Here is a 20,680-nt window from a genome sequence, read left to right on the forward strand (position 1 = left end):
ATTATTCTTCCCAACCTTTTCATTAGCTTCTCACAATTGCTCTTAACGTTCGGAAAATTTTACTCGCATTGTTTCTTAGAGGAATCATTTGGAGATTTGTTTTCATTTCCAAATAATAGCTGAAGATTTTCTTTTGCTTTTGTACTCAGCATTCTCATTACCTTTCTTTTGAGTGTGACTCTGTTTCCCGGATTTCATACATTCCTTCTTCATCTTCTTCTGCGGTTTAGCAGAGCATGTCTTCCAGTAGTTTAGGTAAGTCAAAAGATGATACAGGGAAATTTATTTGGCACAGTGTTTCAGGATGCCATATCGAGTGCCTGACTGCAAGTCTTGGCTCTATTTCCAATTCCATTGTTACAAATGCACACTTTGGGACGGAGCAGAGGATGGGTCCCCTGCCACCTCTGCGAGAATGCTGATCCGAGGTATCTCCTGAAGGCCCGGTACAACGTTAGCTATTGCAGGCATTTGAGAACCAGTAGATGGAAGATCTCTGCCTATCTGCCTGTCTCTCTTTTTTCTCTGCTTTTCAAATTATTTTAAAATGGATGAGTGGTCCCCAAGCCCTCTTCCTCTACCAGCACCTGCAGATGTTCTTTCTCCTTCTTCAGCTTGGCTTTTTGGTTTATACCTCTATTTTGGTGGAGCACATTCTCAATTCTCTCCTTCATGGATGCATACAATTATCATTATAATTATTTTTGCTTGATGCATTCCTAAAATCGTTTTATTTTCCTATCCTGATGGTTGATTACTTGGCTACATATATAATTACAGTTTAGAGTTATTTTGCTGCAGAATGTTAAAAAGATAGTGTCATTTATTTGAAAGGAATAGTCTTTCAACAATAATCACAAGTCCAACATTCTGCTATCTATGTCTTTTGTGGCATTGTAGGAATAGACAATGGTAAGAAGTCTAGGGTCATATTGTCATGCATATGTAACAGTTGCCTTAAGAGTTTTCCTTTTATTTAGTAAAGAGACATGCTGTGCTGTATCTTCACTTCCTGCTAGGCTAGTCTCCATTCCACAGCTCATCTATGAAAATATATGTATATACCTGATTACCTATGTATCTATTTGCTTTAATTTTTGCTAGCGTGTTGCCTTATAAATAGAACATAATATTTGTTCTTTTGGTTTTGGCTTCTTTGGCTGAGCATAATGGTTTCCAGTTGGGACCATTTTGTTGCAAATGGTAGAATTTGATTCTTTTACTGACTGAATAATATTCCTTACAGTAAATGTACCAAGCTTTCTTTATCTCCCCCTGTTGATGGGCATCTGGGTTATTTTCATAGGACCACACTGTTGTAATAATATGGGCAAGATGGTGAGGGGGAGAGTGAGAACAAAGACAAGAGAAACGGAGGGGAGGATCCACATACGTGTTAAACTGTACTGTATTGAAAATATAAATAAAAATTAAAAATGGAAAGGCATAAAAATAGAGAGGAAGAGGGACATAGAAAGTAAGACACAGAAAGGAATTTCTTCCATCCACTGGTTCACTCCTCAAATGGCTGCAATAACCAGGTCTGGGCTAGCCGGGAGCCAGGATCAAGGAACTCTTTCAGCCAAGTCTTCCCACATGGGTATCAGGGATCCAGGTGCTTGGACCGTTTTCTGCTGCCTTCCTAGGTGAATGACCTGGAAGCTGGATGAGAAGTAGAGTAGCTGCGATTCAGATTGGCTAAGTTGGAATGTCAGTGTTGCAAACAAGCACTTAATCCCGGGTGCCACACGCTGATCATATTGCTGCAGCATTTTTCAGGAATGTCTCTACTCATTTCTTGTGTTCAGTTACAACTGAGGTTTTGTATATGTCCTAATTCTTCTTTTGGTAAACTTTTGAAAATTGTTTAAACTTTTAAAAACACTTTTTGATTTCAGGTTTTTGAAATATCTCAATGATTTGTAATAGGTCTGCTTCTTTTTGGTTATGTTAGAAACTCTAGAAGCCTTTCAATCTGGAAATTTATAGTATGCAGTTATGACAGAATTGTTTTGTCTGTTCGCACTGGTGAGGTCCCCTCAATTTCTTTGAAACTTTCATTCTTACCACCTACTTTCTGTCTAGTAGGATTCTGTTTTCTTCTCAATAACCTACAATGTGTCTCAACCTTATAGTTAGTTTTCATTTTTTGATGGCAAAAAAGGACCCATTTCCTAAAAAAATCTTTTTTCTTTAAATAGATTTTTTTGTAGCATGCATTTATTCTTTCTTTCTTCTCTCACAGCAGATAGTAATGAAAAATCTCTTTTGTTATTGATATTTTTAAGGATTTTTTCCTTGTGTAGTTTTCTATTTTCTCCCAGTTGCTGTTTTGTTTGCTTGGTTGGTTAATTTGCTCTGACTTCTTACTTACATATTAAAATTTTCCGTGGGTATTCAGCTATTCTCGAATGTCTACTTGTGATGGAGATTGTAGCATTCAAAATGGCATCTTTGAGATCTGAGCTCATGACTAAGCATGATTAGCTGTGTCCTACCTGGGCTTTATTGTCAGGTGAAATGTGCTTCTTGGAAAATTCCTGGTGATAATGTTTTGTGGTCCTTTGGAACTTCCAGATGTTGCCTCTCTCTTTCACCTAGAAATGAGTGTCTAGTTGCAAAGGCTGTAGCAACTAAGCAGAGAGGAACATGAGGGGTTCTCCACTTAGCATTCAGCTTGGGCACTGATTTCTAACACTTCAATAAAGACCCTCCGTTCTTCCTAGAGTATGTAGTATCTTTCTCTTGATAGGGCTGATGGTGACAGACTGAGAGAGTAAAAGAAAAAAGATGGCCAATACTTCAGTACTGAAAAATCTTTGTGAGGGTAGATGGATATTTGACCTTTTTGATTCTCTTTTTAGTACCAGAAATTGCAAATACTCCACCTGTCTCCCACTTTCCAGGTGAAGATTTTAACCCTGTGGACACCTCTTTGCTACATAGGAAAAAAGATGCATGTTCCTTCTCAGCCAGGCTTACAAATTCATGTTCATGCCTCATCTGAAATGCATGAAGCTGTTCCATCTCATCAGTATCAGCTTAGTATTAGCGTGCGTGCTGTCTTTTAGTCACTTCTTCCTTATCTGTACTTTTTTGGACTTCTACAATTGTATTGCTCAGGTATTCTCTCTTGGTCTTCCTACTTTTGGGGCTTATGTTTGGTTTTAGAAAAAAAAATTGTATGCTATAATTTGGTGAGATTTGTGTTGTGAATATTTTGACTTGCCTTCTCCACTCAGAACTGAACATTTGTTCACCCCATCACTGTGACTTTAGCAATAAATAGATTGATCAAGAAAGGTCTGTTTGATTTAAACTCACATGCTCTAACATGGTCATGCTATCACCAACGATCCTAGAGAGCTAGACAGTTGCTGTCAGCCTCAAAGAGTGACACAGTATCTAGTGTCTTGTGCAAATAATGCAATAATGAAGGCCCACTCTTCTTTGTCTTCCTGTCTAAACTTACAGCCTGGGTCTGCAGCATTTGCTTTGTATGCTTCATCTCTATTCCTTGTAATAATCTTGGAAAAAGTGACTTCATGATACCCACTCATTGTGATTTGTCCCTACATTTTTTATTCCACTACCCTTCTTGCTAATTTCCAGTAAAAGTGTATTTTGTTGTTGTTGTTGTTGTTGTGTGTGTGTATGTGTGTGGTCTTGCTTTTCAGATACAAGCCAGATAATGATCTTGATTTTTTTGCAGGATATGTAAGTTTTCAATGTGACAATGTTTTGCATTTAAACAAGTGGGGTTCTACTGACACTGAGTCTACCTCCTTGCTAACACACACAAAAGATTAAAACCATGATTTCTAGTATGTGATGGTCTGAAACCTTATCCCGATGGAAAAGAACACTTGAGACATAGTGTCCAAGCTGCTTGGTGATTTTCAAACCTTTTGGCTAATCTGTTACTCAAGGTCTCTGTTTTGAAGGGTGCCCATTTCCTTGCCCATAGCTTATTTCCCCTGAGCATAGCAGTTGATACAGACACCTGTTAGACTACTCATAACTTCAAACTACTTGATTTAACTTCTATTTTACAGTAAAACTAGCTGCAAATCAGATTTCATTTAGAATACATGGCTTCCCACGCGACAAAGAACAAAGAGGAAGAACTTGAGTCCACGAATCCCAATGTTGTAAAATAAACATACACATGCTCCAATATGGAATGACTGGGAGAATCTAGGGCAGTGGGGAAAAATGCACACTGCTTCCCTCTGTTGCTTGAGTGGAGTAGAATTCTGGAATCTGGAATAATGGGTCTCCACCTTGCAGGAAGCTTCTTTCCTCCAATGCAGTTGTATTAGCATTCATTTCCTAGGTTCCCAGGTGAATAGTGTCGATGTAATTACATTGTGTGCAATCTTAGCAAAACCGAAAGAGCAATATACGCCATTCAAATGCAATGGGAAAATGGTATGCCTTGTGATACTACAAATCTTTATTCCTCTTCAGAGGTACTTTCATCCCCTGCATTAGAAAAGTGAGGTGAGATTTCAGCAGAGTAAAGCTGCTTCTCGGAGAGGTATTTAAGAAGGGGTTACTCTTATATTACTCCTGCTGTAATGGGCCCCTCTTCAATCCCAAGCATTAGTACCTATGTAGCAGAAGCATCCTTCTTAAGTCATTCCTAAATTACCCTGTTCAGGCTGTGAGATGGATACAGTGGCTCCTGTAAGATCAAAAGGAAGCTCTAAACAACCTATGCAGGTCTCCTCTGCCCTTTAATATGTAAAAAGCAAAATCCAACAAAACAGGTGCCTCTGTTAATTGCTACTCCCTTGGGGGTGAGCCTGGGGCAAGAAATGAGCAAGCTTTAAAACTGTAGTCAGAGCAAAGACCTTGAGCGACAAGGTTAGCCAAGAAAGATTAAAAAAGAAAAAACTGCATCTAGTTAAAAACCTCACCAGTTGAATGGGATGACAGATGAATGATAGATGCAGGTGGGAAAATGGGATTCCCTTCAAAGAAAGGAGTGTGATGTGCAAGGCAATGAGGAAACTCGAGGTCCTGGTGCGTGGTGCAGGGAGCAGATAATGCCTGTCTTGTGTGTTCATTGTATTGTCAGAAGCTGCTGAAATAAATCCTCTGGGAAACTGCTATGAAAGAAGGCAAAAGCAAGAGCAGGGCTCATTTTGGTATAAATTCAGAAGAATTGTAATTGTCATTGTGTTAGTTCTTAAGGTCAAGTTTTATGAAAAGAACAAAATAAGTAAAGAACTGTGAGATTATGAACTTTTGAGCACTGCATGTTAAGCCCCTGCTCCCGTGCTAACTACTTATGAAACTATTTTTAGCTTTATTTATACTTGTGTTTCAAGTCTGTAAATTGGGAATAATAATCTTCTGTTGTAAAGGGTCGTGAAACTTGGGTTAAAGCAGCTAGAACAGCGCCAAGAATGTAATAGGTGCTTTCAGAGAAGCAGATTTTTTTTTTTAAGATTTATTTTATTTTTTATTGGAAAGGCGGATATACAGAGAGGAGAGACAGAGAGGAAGATCTTCTATCCAATGATTCACTCCCCAAGTGAGCGCAACGGCCAGTGCTATGCCAATCTGAAGCCAGGAGCCTCTTCCGGGTCTCCCACGTGGGTGCAGGTTCCCAAAGCCTTGGGCCATCCTCGACTGCTTTCCTGGGCCACAGGCAGGGAGCTGGAAGGGAAGCGGGGCTGCCGGGATTAGAACCGGCACTTATATGGGATCCCAGGCGTGCAAGGCAAAGACCTTAACCACTGCGCCATCATACCAGGCCCAGACAAGCAGATTTTGTATGAATGCTAGAGACCACAATAAAACCATTGATACAGTCTTTAAAATAAGTCTTATTCCATATCCTGGACATTGTAAAGACCAATAGCATTCATGGGATGAAAGTGTGAGCTTTTGTGTGTGGGTAAATCAATGATTGCGAATCAATAGAAAAGCTGCCTTAACAAAGATAAAAACAGCCCCAACACACAAAATCTGAAACTAATTCTAAAACAAATGGCCAGATTTCCTGATTTAAACAAACAAATCTGCAGGAAATATGAAGATGCTAAAGCCACTATTCTGTTTCCAGGTTCATTCTTTCAAATGAAGTTACTTGCATGGTATCCCAATCTGATATGTGACAGAATGCCTGATACTGTGTATGTGTGAAGGAAGGAAGGCAATAGATATGTGGGTGAATTGAAGGACTCCAGTAAAACTTCACACTAACAGAAGCATGTTCTTAAGTTTGTGTTACCACATCATCACGCCCCTGTGCTCTACTGGCCACTCAAGTTTTCCCCATAGTCACAGATAGCAACGACAGGATGCTTCCAAGTGGAGTGGGACAAAAGCTCCCAAATACAGAATTTCAGCCAACTTTCATCAGTATATCAAGCACTCTTCAAACATTTCTTGGAGGTCAAACTGTGGCACTAGCATCATTACATGTTTTTTTGTCATTTTCCTTCATTCAAATGATTTCTAAATGTGCAACGATGTAATTTCTAACCACTAGACCGCCTCACTCTCCTCTACAGTTCATGCTTTGTTCTCCCACACCGTAATGTACAACCTTGACTGTCAGTGAAACAGGCTGGATAAGAAGCTGTCAGAAATTTCTACAAATAATGAAAGCAAAAAATAAATAAATAATAAATGACTAGTACAGTGAATGTTTCATTTCTCTCCATACACACTTGGTGAAGAAAGAACACCGGAGATTCAACACAGTCCAAAGCACGCTGCTAATTTCTTCATGCACTCTTACACTACTAATTCTTTATATTAATGGATTTAGTTTTTAAAAATAGCCTTTCTTGGGTCTCAGGATGGGGAGTCTCATGCCTGGATCCCAGACGACAGCCACCATGCGCACTTGGTAAGCTGTCCCTGGGCCTGCCTGGGCTCTGGGGGCTGCTCCCTTTGGGGTGAGTACACCTATGGGGGAGGTCTCTTACTGGGCAGGTCAGGGACCCATCCGCCGCCCTCATTGGGTGTTGAATGGGATTGGGGAGGGGCGCGAACTTGGGCCTGGGAGTTTAAACTTCCAGCAGCCTCCTGGCTGCTGGTGGGTCTCAGGACAGGGCGTCTCATGCCTGGATCCCAGAAGACAGCCACCATGTGCAAGTGGTGAGCTGTCCCCGGGTGGCCAGTGCACCATTTGGTGCCAGGCTCTGCCTGCTGGCCACCCAGCCAGGAGCTCTGGGGTTTTGGTTCTTTGAGTCACTGCTTAGGTAGCTGCAGTTTGAACCTACTTTGCTTCTAGGACATGAAGCATTCATAAAGATTCCCAATGACAGTAACTCTTCCTTTGTAAAACTTGTAATCGCTGAACAAAGCTGGCCATGCAAAGGCTATGGCTCGGGACTTGTCCAGCAGAATCATATCCTGTTACCTGACATGATGATGGATCCTTAGAAGGGTCACATTAAGCAAGCCATTACATTAACTAGCACTCAAGAACCATAACCGGGGGTAAATTCTGTGAGGGATGTGTGGGCCACACCCTGTGGAAATTCTAGCCCCACCGGTTATCTCCAGAGTTGGGGTGGTAATGGAATAAGCTATGTGTGAACAAGGAGCCTGCCATGAATCACAGGTAAAGAAATCCCCAACAGTCTGGACTGGGCAGGGCAGCAGCACCTGAATGATTAGGGTGTGGGGTGGGCCGGGCTACAATGTTCACCAGCTCATACAAGGCCAAATTGAAGGCCAGACTTTGCTGGAACCTGTCCTAAACCCAATGGCATGTATGAGAACTGGGTCTGGGAGTGGATTAAGTAGAGGAACTTGGGAAATTCCCTTGGTGAGTCATAGCTCCTGCTGGTGAACATGTGGTCCAGACGTGGGGTCGGACAAGCTGGGCAAAGTAGCTCCAACAGCTGGCAAACGTGTCAATTGGCAATGGAACAGCGTGGCTGGGCAGGACTGAGCAAACCTTAGCACACAAGCAAAACTAGTGACCAGGACGGAGCACAGGTCATGCCAAACTAGGCTCTTGCACCTACCTGTCTGTGTGAGCCACGAACGCTAAGCCACAGTATCTAAGGCAGAGGTAGGGACAGGTGAGGGGCTGTGCCAAGCTGAGTCAGAGCAAACACTGGCATACATGTGATCTATGGCTGGGAACAGGCCTGGTTGGGGCTGAGGTTCCCACCAAGGGGTGTGTGCGCTGGAATGGGGGCTGCGTTCTGATCGGGAAATGGTTGTAGTCTCCCTTGGCACAAGTGTGGACTGGGATTGGATGCATCGAACCAGGCCAGACTCCAACACCCTCTGGGGTCCTGGAGGACCGGGATAGATGTGGGATGGACTAGGCAAGGTCTTAACCCCTACTGAGCCATGTGTGAGCCATTTGAGGGTATGGACAAACCATGGCTGGGCTGAAACATCCAACAGCAAGGACCAGTGTGGGTTGAAGGCCAGTCAGGAAAAGCCACTGTTCCTGCTATGACAGGAGGTGGACTGAGTAGGGCTGGCTCATGGACCCACCGGTATGCATGAAACCTGGCATTGGGAGAGGTTCTGATGGAGGAGCCTGGGCAACTCCTCTGGCAGGACACAGACCTGGCAGGTAAGCACAAGAAACATGATAGGAAACAGCCCAGAAAAGGCCATGGAAAGTTACCCACTGGCATACAATTGGCAGGGATTGGGGGAAGACCAGGATGATTCTGTCCACGTCTTCCACTGGCAAATCCCAGCACCAGAATAGAGTGAGGGTCGACCAGGTTCGGTCGCAACAAAGACTAGTGCACAATATGGAATGCCAAGGTGAGGTTGCCTGTACCAAAATTGACTGCAGTGCCCAACCAGCACACGTGAGAACAAGGAAGGGAGGGGGCAGAGCTGGCAGGGGAATAAGGGAGGATTCCTTTGTTAGACAGCTACTCCTGCTGGAGAGCATGGGCCGGGATGGGGGCAGACCAGACCAAGCAGGGCTACAACACCTGTACACCTCAGGTGGACTAGATCAGGGAAAAGCCAGGCTGGGCTTATTATTCCTACTTGTGCAAACAAAATTAGAGTGGGTGAGGGTTGTTTGGGCTTAGCCACAGCATCAGCTGGCAGAAGCTGGCACTGGGGACTAGTTCTGTCAAGTCAAACCACAGAACCACCTGGAGAGTGCATAATCTGGGAGTGGGAGAGGCCTGGGAGGGTAATAGTGGGCTTCTCCCTCTTGGGTTACCACTTCCACAGGAGGGCACGAAAACTAAGACAGTGGCTGGTGTGGAATGGGATGTGGGACAGACTGGACTACTGCTACACATACTGGGAAACCAGGGTAGGGGGTGGCCCTGGTGGGGGTTATTGTGAGTCGCTCCAACTAGGCTGCAGCTCCCACTTGTTTATGTGAAGGCCGTGAATGTGCTGGGCAGAACCAGGCTGGACTGCAACACCCATTGGTTCCAGTGGAAGTCGCGGCTGAGAACAGAATCAATCCAGCGATTACAACCACTAGCTGATCCGGGCGATGGACTGAGCCAGGCCCTGTACCTGCTAGCACATACAACAATCTGGTCTGAGAACACCTCAGACAAAGTTTCTTTGGAGATCTCCCCAATCAAAATGCTGGACTCAGAACCCTAACCAAGAAAAGACAGAAGACAGAACAGGGCAAACAACTATCTCAGACATATGTTGGCAGTGAAATATGGGGCAAATGGAGACTCTATGATGGATTATGTCAATCAGTGGATTCTTCAAAGACATCATAGTGCTTGGAATGGCAAGATTGGCAGCGATTCATAACTGTTGCAATATCAAAACCACTTGAACAAGAACCTCAGAGCATGCCCTACATCCGGGACCTGGGGAGGGTGGGAATTTGGGTGGGCCTTCTCCCTTAACACCCCCCTTTAAATATGAAGGAAACAATATGGAAATAATAGTCTTACCCACTTTTCTATAGCCCTTGGACCTTTTTACCCTAATTAACTATGTAAGGATTGTCAAAATATAATAAAAAAAATAGCCTTTCTTATTTCATCAACATATCTGTGGAGTCACCACTATACATGAATGAACTCAAATTTAGTTTTATTTTTTTTAATTAGAAAGTGAGATATACAGAGAGGAGGAGAGACAGAGAAGAAGATCTTCTGTCTGATGATTCACTCCCCAGTTGACTACAATGGCCAGAGCTGAGCTGTTCCAAAGCCAGGAGCCTGGAGCCTCTTCCAGGTCTTCCACATGAGCGCAATGTCCCAAGGCTTTGGGCAGTTCTTGTCTGTCCTTCCATGCCACAAGCAGGGAGCTGGATGGGAAACGGGGCTGCCAGGATTAGAACTGGTGCCCATATGGGATCTCAGCGTGTGCAAGGCGATGACATTAGCCATTAGGCTATCATGCTGGGCCCTCAAACTTAGTTTTAGAATTGAGATCTTCCCCATCGATGCTCTGGTGTAGCTCTGGACTGACCTGTCCACATCTCTTTTTGCCGTCTCTCAGTCTCAGAGATGTCTTCTTTGCAGCTTGTCTTACAAACATGTACTGTTTAGAAATGGAGAGAGTGGCTGTAATGCAAGAGGAGACTGGCAGATTGCCTGGGAAGCAGTAGCTTAGGGTCCCAACAGAACTTGAAAACTAGTCACCACCTTTTCATTGTCATTTCCAGTTCAGAACCCCAGCTCTTAGCTGCCAGCTCCACTTCTCCTTTGGAGTACCAGAAGGAGAAAACATAGTACTACCTCCAGAGAAAGTCAACAACATCCTAGCTAAGACCGAGACACAAACAATGTAACCAAAATTAGGAATTTGCTCAGCAATCTATTGTTTATTATGTTGTTTCTCTATGTTTTGTCATGGATGTATTTCTGAGGCCTACCAAACAGAAATTGCTTAAAATGTATTGCTGGAAAATTGTTATTGATTCTTTTTTATTGCTGTGTTTCATTGTGCTGGAATAGCCATTTAGATCTTCACACACCAACCTATTGGACTTGTGTTATTACCATTGTAGCAGGTAAGGGTGCAGGTAGGGTACTAATACAGCTGTGCGTGCTGGCCAGGTGGAGAATGGCAGAGCTGAGATCCAGCTTAGGACGACTGGTACCAGGGCCTGTAAAGATATATTTTCAGATTGGCTAAAATGCTCCTTAGTTATTGCTACTCTCATACTCCATGCTCATGTAATCAGTCGTTCAATTTATTTGACAATAGGGATATGGAGACATTTTTCTTTTCTTTATTTATTTTTAAAATTTTACTTATATATATATTTATTTATTTAAAAGACCATTGTTTCCACATTAATATCACCTTTTTCCTCCCCTGTATCTGGGTCAGGGGAGAAACATAGGGAGAAGCCCCACCCAGTCTCCCACCCATCCCAGGTCCCTGATCTAGGGCATGCTCTGAGGTTCCTGCTCAAGCAGTTTTGATAATTCAACAGTTCTGAATTGCAGTCAGTCTTGCTGTTCCAAGCACGATGAAATCTCTTCAGAATCCACGGGCTGACATAGTCTCTTCATGATTGGGATTTCAGTTGGAGGGGTTCGAGACATTTTTCTACAAGCAACCAGATTCTTCAGTTCAACTCTGCTGCTGCCTTGATGAATATAGTACCAGATGCTGCAGGTTGAGGGCTCAGTCCTGTAAAACTGCTTCCAGCTTAGATGTCAAGCATTGGTTATCAGTGATCCAGTTAAATTCAGTTTTTTCCCTCTGCTCTACTTGGAGGATGAAATGTGGGGTTTAGGGCCTGAAGCCCCTTACCATGTCTTTGGAGTAACAAGTTCCCATTAGAGTCTATTTAGTGGTCCCCAGCCAACAGACAGCTCACTGACAAAGAAACTGTCTGTCTGTCTATCTATCTGTCTATCTATCTATCCTTTTGCATAGAATATCACAATATGAAGGTAATACTTAAATAAACAATCATCTTAAGTGGTCCAGGTATCAGCAGAAGGGGAAGGACCTCATGGCATCTACATTTCTCAACAGAGTAAATGGCCTATGCTAAGTCACTGTTCAGTTTACAGAGAGGCTATTTGGTCCTAAAGTAACGAAGACTTTTTCATATAAATTACACTGACTTTCTATCAACCAAACCTTGAGAATTCCTTATACAGACTTGTTTTTGCTTTGTTTATTTGAAGGACAGAGTTACAGAAAGAGATTTTCCATCTGTTGCTTCACTGCCCAAGTGGCTGTAATGGTTAGGCCCAGGGCTGGGCTCCCACATAGGTGCAGGGAACCAAGCATTTGTTCATCCGTCATTACTTTCCCAGGCACATTAGCTTCAAGCTGGACCATAAGTGGAGCAGCTGGGAATCTAACTAGCATCTATATGAATTACAGGTGGTAGCTAAATACACTATGCACAATACCTACCCCAGAGAGTTCTTATTCAAGTATTGAAGCCAGTTTTGGTTTGTACTATATACCAGTGGATCCATTAAATTATAAATGCCCTACAGAAAACCAGTGAGTAAAGGAATACATTTCTGTTACCCACAGTACCCCAGAGAAAAGAGATACGTATTTTCTATCTTTGTATTATCAGGATCTAAAAAAGTATTGTGAGACTCTATCTTCAACTATAGCACTCAGTGGAAATGCATTAATAAAGTTAATGAGGCAGGTGTATAGGATGGAAGAGCAGTTTGGCAGGAGATGATCAGCCATTTTGGACACCCATTTTTGAGATGCCTCTGGGACACTAATATAGAGCTAGAACCTTCTGATTTCTTCTGAGAGCTTACAGAGTTAGATTAAAAGGCACAAAGGCAAGAATCTTAATCTCAATAAAATTTCAGGAGAGAGGTAGCAGGCTAATAAAAAAAGTATAACATAGTAAGAACAAGGTTAAGGATGTTGAGTTTTCCTTAAGCGTAGTTTTAGTTGAATTTCCTTGGTTACCAATTATGACTGCCTCCTTTCCAAACATAGACAACGTCAGTTTATATTCCCACCAAAAACTGTACAATGAATTTGATTTTACAGCCTCCTTGACAATGATTATTGTTTTTCTATTTTGGGTACTGGTCATTCCAACAGGTGTGATTTTGGTGTTCATTTCCTGGCTGATTTGTAATCAGAGTGCCTTTTGGGGAACTGTTGGACTTCTGTATGCATTCTTTGGAAAACATATGTATTCAGACCCTATACCTCTTGCCTTTCTTTTGCATTCGAGGTAAAAGTGGATTCTGCACCACTGTTGTACTATGAGAGTCCTGTGAATTTCACTATTTGCTTCCAACAGTAAGGTCTATGCTTCCATTTGTCACTGCTGTGCTGACCAGGGTCCTTTCATTTCTGTTTGAGGAATTTCATTGAACATTGCTAGTAAGGTTGGTTTAGTATGAATGAGCCGCTCTCAACTTTTTTTTATCTGGGAAAATTTTTCTTCAATCCTACTACCTGAAAAATAGATTTATAGGTAAAATATATTTGATTTTCATATTTTTAAAATCACTTTGAAAACCTATGAACTACCTTGCTATCTTCCAGCCTGTTAACTTCCTGTTGAGAAGTCCAATGAATGACAGAATATAGGCTCCCTTATGTATCATGAGTTTCTTACAGTTCTCAAGTTATTCTATTTATTATTCTCTTTATTTAATGTTTAGTGTTTTGACTGTAGTTTACCTCAGTGAAGACTTCTTTGCATGAGGAATTTGGAGCCTTGTGTACGGACATATTTCATGTTTTCAGGCAATTTTTTTTTTAAAGAGTTACTTATTTTGACTTGAAAGGCAGTTTTACAGAAAGAAGGAGAGACACAAAGAGAGGGAGGGAGATCTTCCATCTGCTGGTTCACTCCCCAAATGCCCACAATAGATGGAGCTACAGAACCAAGAGCTTCCTCCAGGTCAGCCATGAGGATGTAAAGGCCTGCAGACTGCTTTCCCAGGTCATAAACAAGGAGCTGGATCAGAAGCAGAGCAGCCGGGACCCAAAGCAGCATCCCTAAGGAGTGCTGGTGCTGTGGGCAGAGGGTTAGCTTGTTACGCCACTGCACCCCCACCTCCATGCCCGCCAGTCAATTTGCCTAAAATAAGCCCTGTATCTTTTTCTTTCTTCCTCCTAAGAATTCGGTAGTCCTTAAATCATGTCCCAATAATATTATAACATCTCTGCTTTTTTTTTTTTCACTAAAAGCATAATTTCTTACTACATACCTTGATCAAATTTCCTGTTGAGGTTCTCTGTTAATTATAGTCATCAGGTGTGCAAGCACAAATGTTATGCGTTTTAATGACTTGTATCGTTTTTGGTTCTTGTGTTTTGTTAAAGTATTGTTTGCTTAGTGTCTTTGACTCAGTGTGTGTGTGTGTTCTCATAGATCTTGCAGAGCTTATTTCAAACAGTAAATTGACGGGTCAATACTATAGCTCAACATGCTAATCCTCCAACTACAAGTACCCCACCATTCCATATGGGCACCCATTTGTGTACTGGCTGCTCCACTTCCCATCCAGCTCTCTGCTTATACTCTGGGAAAGCAGTAGAAGATGGTCCAAGTCCTTGGCACTCTGCACACTCCTTGGGGAAGACCTGGAGGAAGCTTCTGGCTCCTGGATTTGGATCAGTTCAGCTCTGGCCATTGTGACCATTTGGGGAGTGATGCAGCGGATGCAATATCTTTTTCTCTGTGTCTTTCTTTTTCTGTGTGAATTTCCCTTTTTAATAAAAATAAATAAGACAAGAATGCAACATTTTTCAGATTAGTAAATAGCCTAATTCAGCATATTGTAATAAAAAGAGGTGGTATTGAATTCACTTTTATCTCTAATATAACAGTGTAAAGAAAGGAGTATTAAAATAATTATAGCTGCAGTAATATATTAATAAACAGTGGAAAGCTTTACAGGGTAGTATAGTAGAATTCCTACATACACAGGTCTCCGTTTCGGGTGGTGGTTAGTCAGTGGAAAGTATGCTGTGTTGCGTGTATCGCGTTTCCTGATTTTTCCTGTCCTAATCTTTCATAGAAGCCTTCACATTGGTGGGAGGACTCGCCTTCTCCAGTCGTTGTTGACTGGCTCTATGAAAGAGACACCTTCAGATCTTCAAAGGCAGTGATTCTGAGGCTCTCTCCACCCTTGTTTCCCCTCGGTGTGTGGGGGGGGGTTAGAGTGGCGTTCTAAAGTTCCTAGGCCTTTAATTTCTTTCACAAAGTCTATTCTGAGAGTCTCCTGTTAGTTCACCCTGTGTGGATACCCTGAAAATGCTCAGCTCTGTCTGCCTGCTTTCATTCCTGCAGAATTTCAGTTGACTGTGCTCGCAAGCTGTCAGAACAGGCTTGCACTGGCTGCAGAAGGACAGAAAAAAAAAAAAAAAGCCAGCTCCAGAGGAAGTGAGAGGTGTACAGAATGTTGGGGCTACCTATGGGTGTGTTAGCAGGAGGGTCCTGTGGGAGAGACGTTCGAGGAAGCTTGTGGAAAGCCTCCTGATGGAGTTCACGAAGCGGTTTCTCGGATACGTGGTCCTCGGTTGACTTCTGAGCCCTGTCTTTCTCTCCTTCGCTCAGGCTTCCCATCCGGTCAGCTATCTTAACACATTTACTATTCTGGGTAGGATGCGAGGTGGGCCTTTTGGATGGTCTCTGGCATGGGTCAGAAGCCAGCGTCACTACTTTCCACTTTCTCCCATGGGAACAATGGTGCTGAGGTCTCCCTTGGAACTGGGTCATGAGACCCTAGCGGAAGAGTGATGGGATAAATAAAACTGTTCTTCCTCTCTTCGATACATCTATTCTCAGATTTTATTTCCAGTGGCTTCATGGACTTCCTGGCTCACATAAAGTTATTGTCATCCATGAGAAATTGAAAAAATAAGTAAATAAATAAAAAGGACTGGTGCTCTATAGAGAAGTAATAAATGCAATCTCTTTATTCTGCACCTTTCTGAAGTCGTTCCTGGGAAGGTGGTGAATTCACATCAGTTACTATGCAATGGGCAGAGCCTCCTTGTCAGTACAAGTCATGTCTTGGCTCCACTGAACGTACATTTGACTTCATGATTTGCTTTTTAACCCTTCTACGTGGACATGCTTTAGACAGGTCATTCTGGAAGAGAAGTTTTAAGAACCATGTCATAGATGGTCCCTGCTGCTGTTTGTCTGCCAAGAGGTCACACCAGGGGTCATTTTTTTATAGCCTGATGCGTGTGTGGTAATAGCGGTAACCAAGACAGCAGAGGAAAGAGCGATTCTTCTTGAGAGCTCTGCACTCCTCCGCATATTTTACAAACAGCTTGTCATACTGCAGTGAAAAATTTTTTGAAAATTTTTGTGTTGAATCTATTTGTCACATTGGGAATTGACATTTTCCCAGGATTTTCTTTTTTTTTTTTTTAATTCTGAAAAAAAAAAAGTTTTTCCATGAACTGCCACAATGTTTCCAAGTTTTCTCACCAGTTAGTGGATTCCTTTATCGGTATTTTTGGTGCTTTTAAAATTATGATTGAGTCTTATTTCTAATCGTTCCTGGGTAGTCTGTAGAAATGTTTCTGGGCTTGTCTTTGTGGTATAGCGGGAAAACCACTGCCTGGGGTACCAGCATCCTTTAAGTGTGCCAGTTTGTGTCTGGCTGTCCCATGTAAAATCCATCTCCCTGCTTCTGAGCCCAAGAAAAGGAGCGGAGGATAGCCCTTGGCCTTGGACCCCTGCATCCACATGGGAGACCATAGATGAACTTGGCAGCTTCTGGCCTGGGCTTGCTTCAGCCAAAGCTGGTGTGGCCACTGCTGATTGAGGCAGCAGATGGAAGACCAGTTTCAATTGCTCCCTCTCTCTCTAACTCTGCCTTTCAAAAAAAAAATGATTTTGTTTTTTAAGTACTAATCTGTATGAAGGAATTCTGTTAAGCCTACTATCATGTTTGAATACTCCATGAGTTATTTTATACGTGTATAGTGTGTTTCTCTTTCTATGCCCCTGACCACCATATACACACAGAATACAGAATGTCCTAACTTAACATCATATACTTAATGTCTTACATTAAATGGAGTAAAATTCTAGATCAAGGCTTCTAATTAGAATTGAAGATATTTCTCAAAATAGCCATTTCTGTGCCTTGTCTGGTTGTGTTGGTTTGACCTGGAGCGTGATACATCTATTCTATAAAACTACTCGAATGATTTTGATATGACAACCTGGTTTGGAACCACTGTTCTATAACAGTACAATGGTGTGAAATAGAAATCAATTTTCTGTCGAATTCAATCCCTAACTGCATTTTGCTCTGCACTGTTTGAGTCAGTGAGGCACACACACTCATTGTTTTGGTCATATTTACTTGGACTTCTTTTACCCCTCATTTTGAAAATGGCACCTTATGAAGCACAGCCAATAGAAATTTAAATATCAGATTTGTTTGCAGAAGAAAAACTCATTTAAAGGTGAGACTCTTTAAATCATTTGCAAAGATTGTGGCAGAGAAGCTAAGGAAAGGAGGTCTGAAGAAAAGGCAGCTGACTGTTCTCTTTCTTGGCTGGAATCTGCAAGCAACAAGCTGCAACGAGTAAATCATTTTTAAATGGATCAGAGTAGGGATCCAGATGTTTGGAAGCAAGATACTAGCTGGTAATGTGCTGTAGCCCGTCATCCAGGCCCTTCCTGAGGGAAATGATAGCAGAGCCAGACTCTCTGCTTTCTAAATATCCTCTAGAAACCAATCTTGTTGTCACCAACATCACAACTTTGTTTCAGCTGGCAATTTTCCAGCATCTGCTTGGCAAGGGCTTTTTTCCCTTGACTCTCAGATATATATTTTCTCATTTCAAAGCTCTGAACCCAACACCAAGCCAGAAAAGTGCATTGGAATCACAGCAGCTAGACTCCAATGCATTTGCAGTCAAACCTCCAATCTTGTTATTTAAGATATCATTTTGGCCTTCAAAGTCCTGGCAACATAAACGATCAGTGTTTACACTGCTGTTCACCGTAATCCCAAAGAATGCAAACATACATGTATATATGGCTACCCAGGTAGCCCTTCATGATTATTTTGAGTTTTGCAAGGAAAATCTGTCAAATTCAGCAGTTTTAACTTATAGATTACACACATATATGTATATATATAAACTCTACTTTCCTAATATTTCAACACCTGTGCCGTAAGAGAAAAGTTTATTAAAGGTACAAAATCATCAATATTATCTCTTGCCTTGGGCTGGAAGGTGAGTAAGCACACTTTTCAATTCTTTTGACCTCTTCTGTGTTTGTCAAACTTACACAATCCATTGATTAAGTACCAGCATCGTACTGCCTCTTAGGAAAAGGACAGAGCATTTCTTTGGCTGCTGATAGTCGACGCTGGCCCGATAAATCACTTCAACCTTGCATGAGCCAGCTGAGAGATAATTAAGTCATTTGAATGTGAGGTTTCTTGGCTTCCTTTGCCTCTTGTCTCTTCTTGGAAGCAAAAAGCGTGGATCTTGTCCCGTGTCCTTCCCATGACTCTTCTTAACATTCCTCCCCACTCCGTGAGGTATCTTCTCTCACTGAGGAAAACGTATTAAAATTACTAGTAGTGATTCCTGAAAGAAGACTTGGATTCCTCTAGAACCCTCTGAATACGTCTCTGTTGACTCCTAACGCTTTCCAAACAATCTGCTTGTAGGTCACCGGCTTTTAGACTTTTCCTTCCTTGCTCATCTTGGTACCCTAGCATCTACTTCCAATAGCTGTTTGAGAAATATTCTGTGAACAAAGCTGAACAGAAGGTTATCTAGTACAACTTTTGATACTTGTTAAGCTTTCTACCATGGTGGTGAAGCTCTTCTCATTTGCTAAAAAGGTTTTAAAGCCGGTTTTTATCTTCCTAGACTACACATTATTTGCTCACTCCGTAGCATGTCAACTCAGTCAGAGAGGAATACATTAAGTGTATGAGACTTTACTCTGAGGCACTGTAAGAGGTTTTGGACAATGGGACTACCAGTTGGCTGGTGATCCTTGGCATTCCACGTTTTGTTCTCCTGGTTGCAGATGGCAGCATGGTTTCACTTGTATGGTGCCTGGTGAGATGCTTTGGTTCAAACCCTGTATCAAGATGAGATGACGTAATGTGTGTGGGACAAGTAATTTGGGACCTACCAGATAAATAGTCTGTGGTCCTTTACCTAATGATGTGTTTGTATTTTGCCAGATATAAAGGCTAAGTGAAGACCAATTTGATATTTCTCCATTTTCAAATTTAAATGACATTTGAAAATCCGAATGAGTGTATGAAGAACGTTGTCATGTTTTCAAAACACAATGCAATTTTATCAATGTTCTTTACAGACCTATGCACAGATACATGTACACACTAGACAAAATGTGAGTTGTATTAGCAGTGCTACACATCTGAAAACAAATATTATTTAGCTATTGTTTATGTGTGTTTTACAATGTTCATATTTTATTATTCTTAGCTTTCTAGTTGACGGTGGCTTCTAAAAAGTCATTCAGGAGCACTTAATCACAAATTTGTGTTCCTTACATAATTAATTTTTTTCTATAAGCTAAATATTTGACTTAGTTTATATAAAAGTGTATTATTTGAAATAAAACTCATCAGTTGTTTTCCAAAGAAAAATGATATTAGCTGTTTAGCTTTCATCTGAGCTGTGGTATACCATTGTTCGCTGTTTTGACTATTGCTCTGACTGAAACAGATAATTCTCTAAATAATCACCAATAAGTGTTAACTTGGTAGATAGAATCGCATACATAGGACTAACTGCAGTATATGAATAAACGCAGTACACTGTTGTTTAAAGATTACCAGGGTAATTTTATTCCAGTTCTTCAACCATCTGGTGAACAATAATGCAGGCTTGAGGAGCTGGAGAACAAGGAGTGATACAACTACTGAAATCAACAGAATCAGCCATCCGATCACCCGTTTGGTCTAGCGACTTGACACACACAAAACTATCCTTTAAGTTGATATAATTAACTGATGTACATTTTAAGATGTATATATACACATGCATACTCTAAAAATGCAAACAAAAATGAACACTGATGAGAAAATCAAGGACTTCATGATTAGTTTTATCTCTTACAGCCTTTGCTACATCTGTCTTTGGAACATTGACTTGTCTCCAGTGCTGAGATAACTATTTAGAAGAAATAGAGCTATCTTCAATCACATTTGCGATGCCTATTTCCTTATTTATTTTTTTAAGTGAAGGTCAATATTTGTACTCAGATCTCTATGATAGTTCCTGATTTGGTAACGCTCAGCATCAATTTTGGACAGCTAAAAATCAGGAGAAATTGCATAGAAATAAACAAGTTATAAAAACCTGTTCATGCTTTTCCCTTTGATCCCTTAATAAATAGAGTGTACTAGATTTGAAGTGTGTCACCTTGGTCTGCTGTGATATTTGGGCAGGATTTCGTGGGAGCAGAAATTCTTGGCATTTCTATGAGCTTTTATGTCTATTATCCCCAATACTTTCCTATTTTTTAGCACAGTTTTGGTGCTAATTACCAGATTTTGACTTTTATGAAAACCCCACACCACATGTCCTGATTTTATACCCAGTTACATGTGGAATCTGAAATGTGGTTTTATCAAAATAAATTCACACTTTTGCATGTGGAATTTCACTTGTAAAGTAGAGATCATAATTTCAAAAACAAACACAATTTGCACTTGGTTTTGCTTGAAAAATTAAAGCACTTGGCTGTGATCACATGAAAAATGTTTTACTCAGTGCTTTTATTTATTTATTTTTTTTTCTC

The sequence above is a fragment of the Ochotona curzoniae genome, unplaced genomic scaffold, assembly GCF_017591425.1.
Source record: "Ochotona curzoniae isolate NIBS_2020 unplaced genomic scaffold, NIBS_Ocur_1.0 contig_1071, whole genome shotgun sequence".
Taxonomy (NCBI): domain Eukaryota; kingdom Metazoa; phylum Chordata; class Mammalia; order Lagomorpha; family Ochotonidae; genus Ochotona; species Ochotona curzoniae.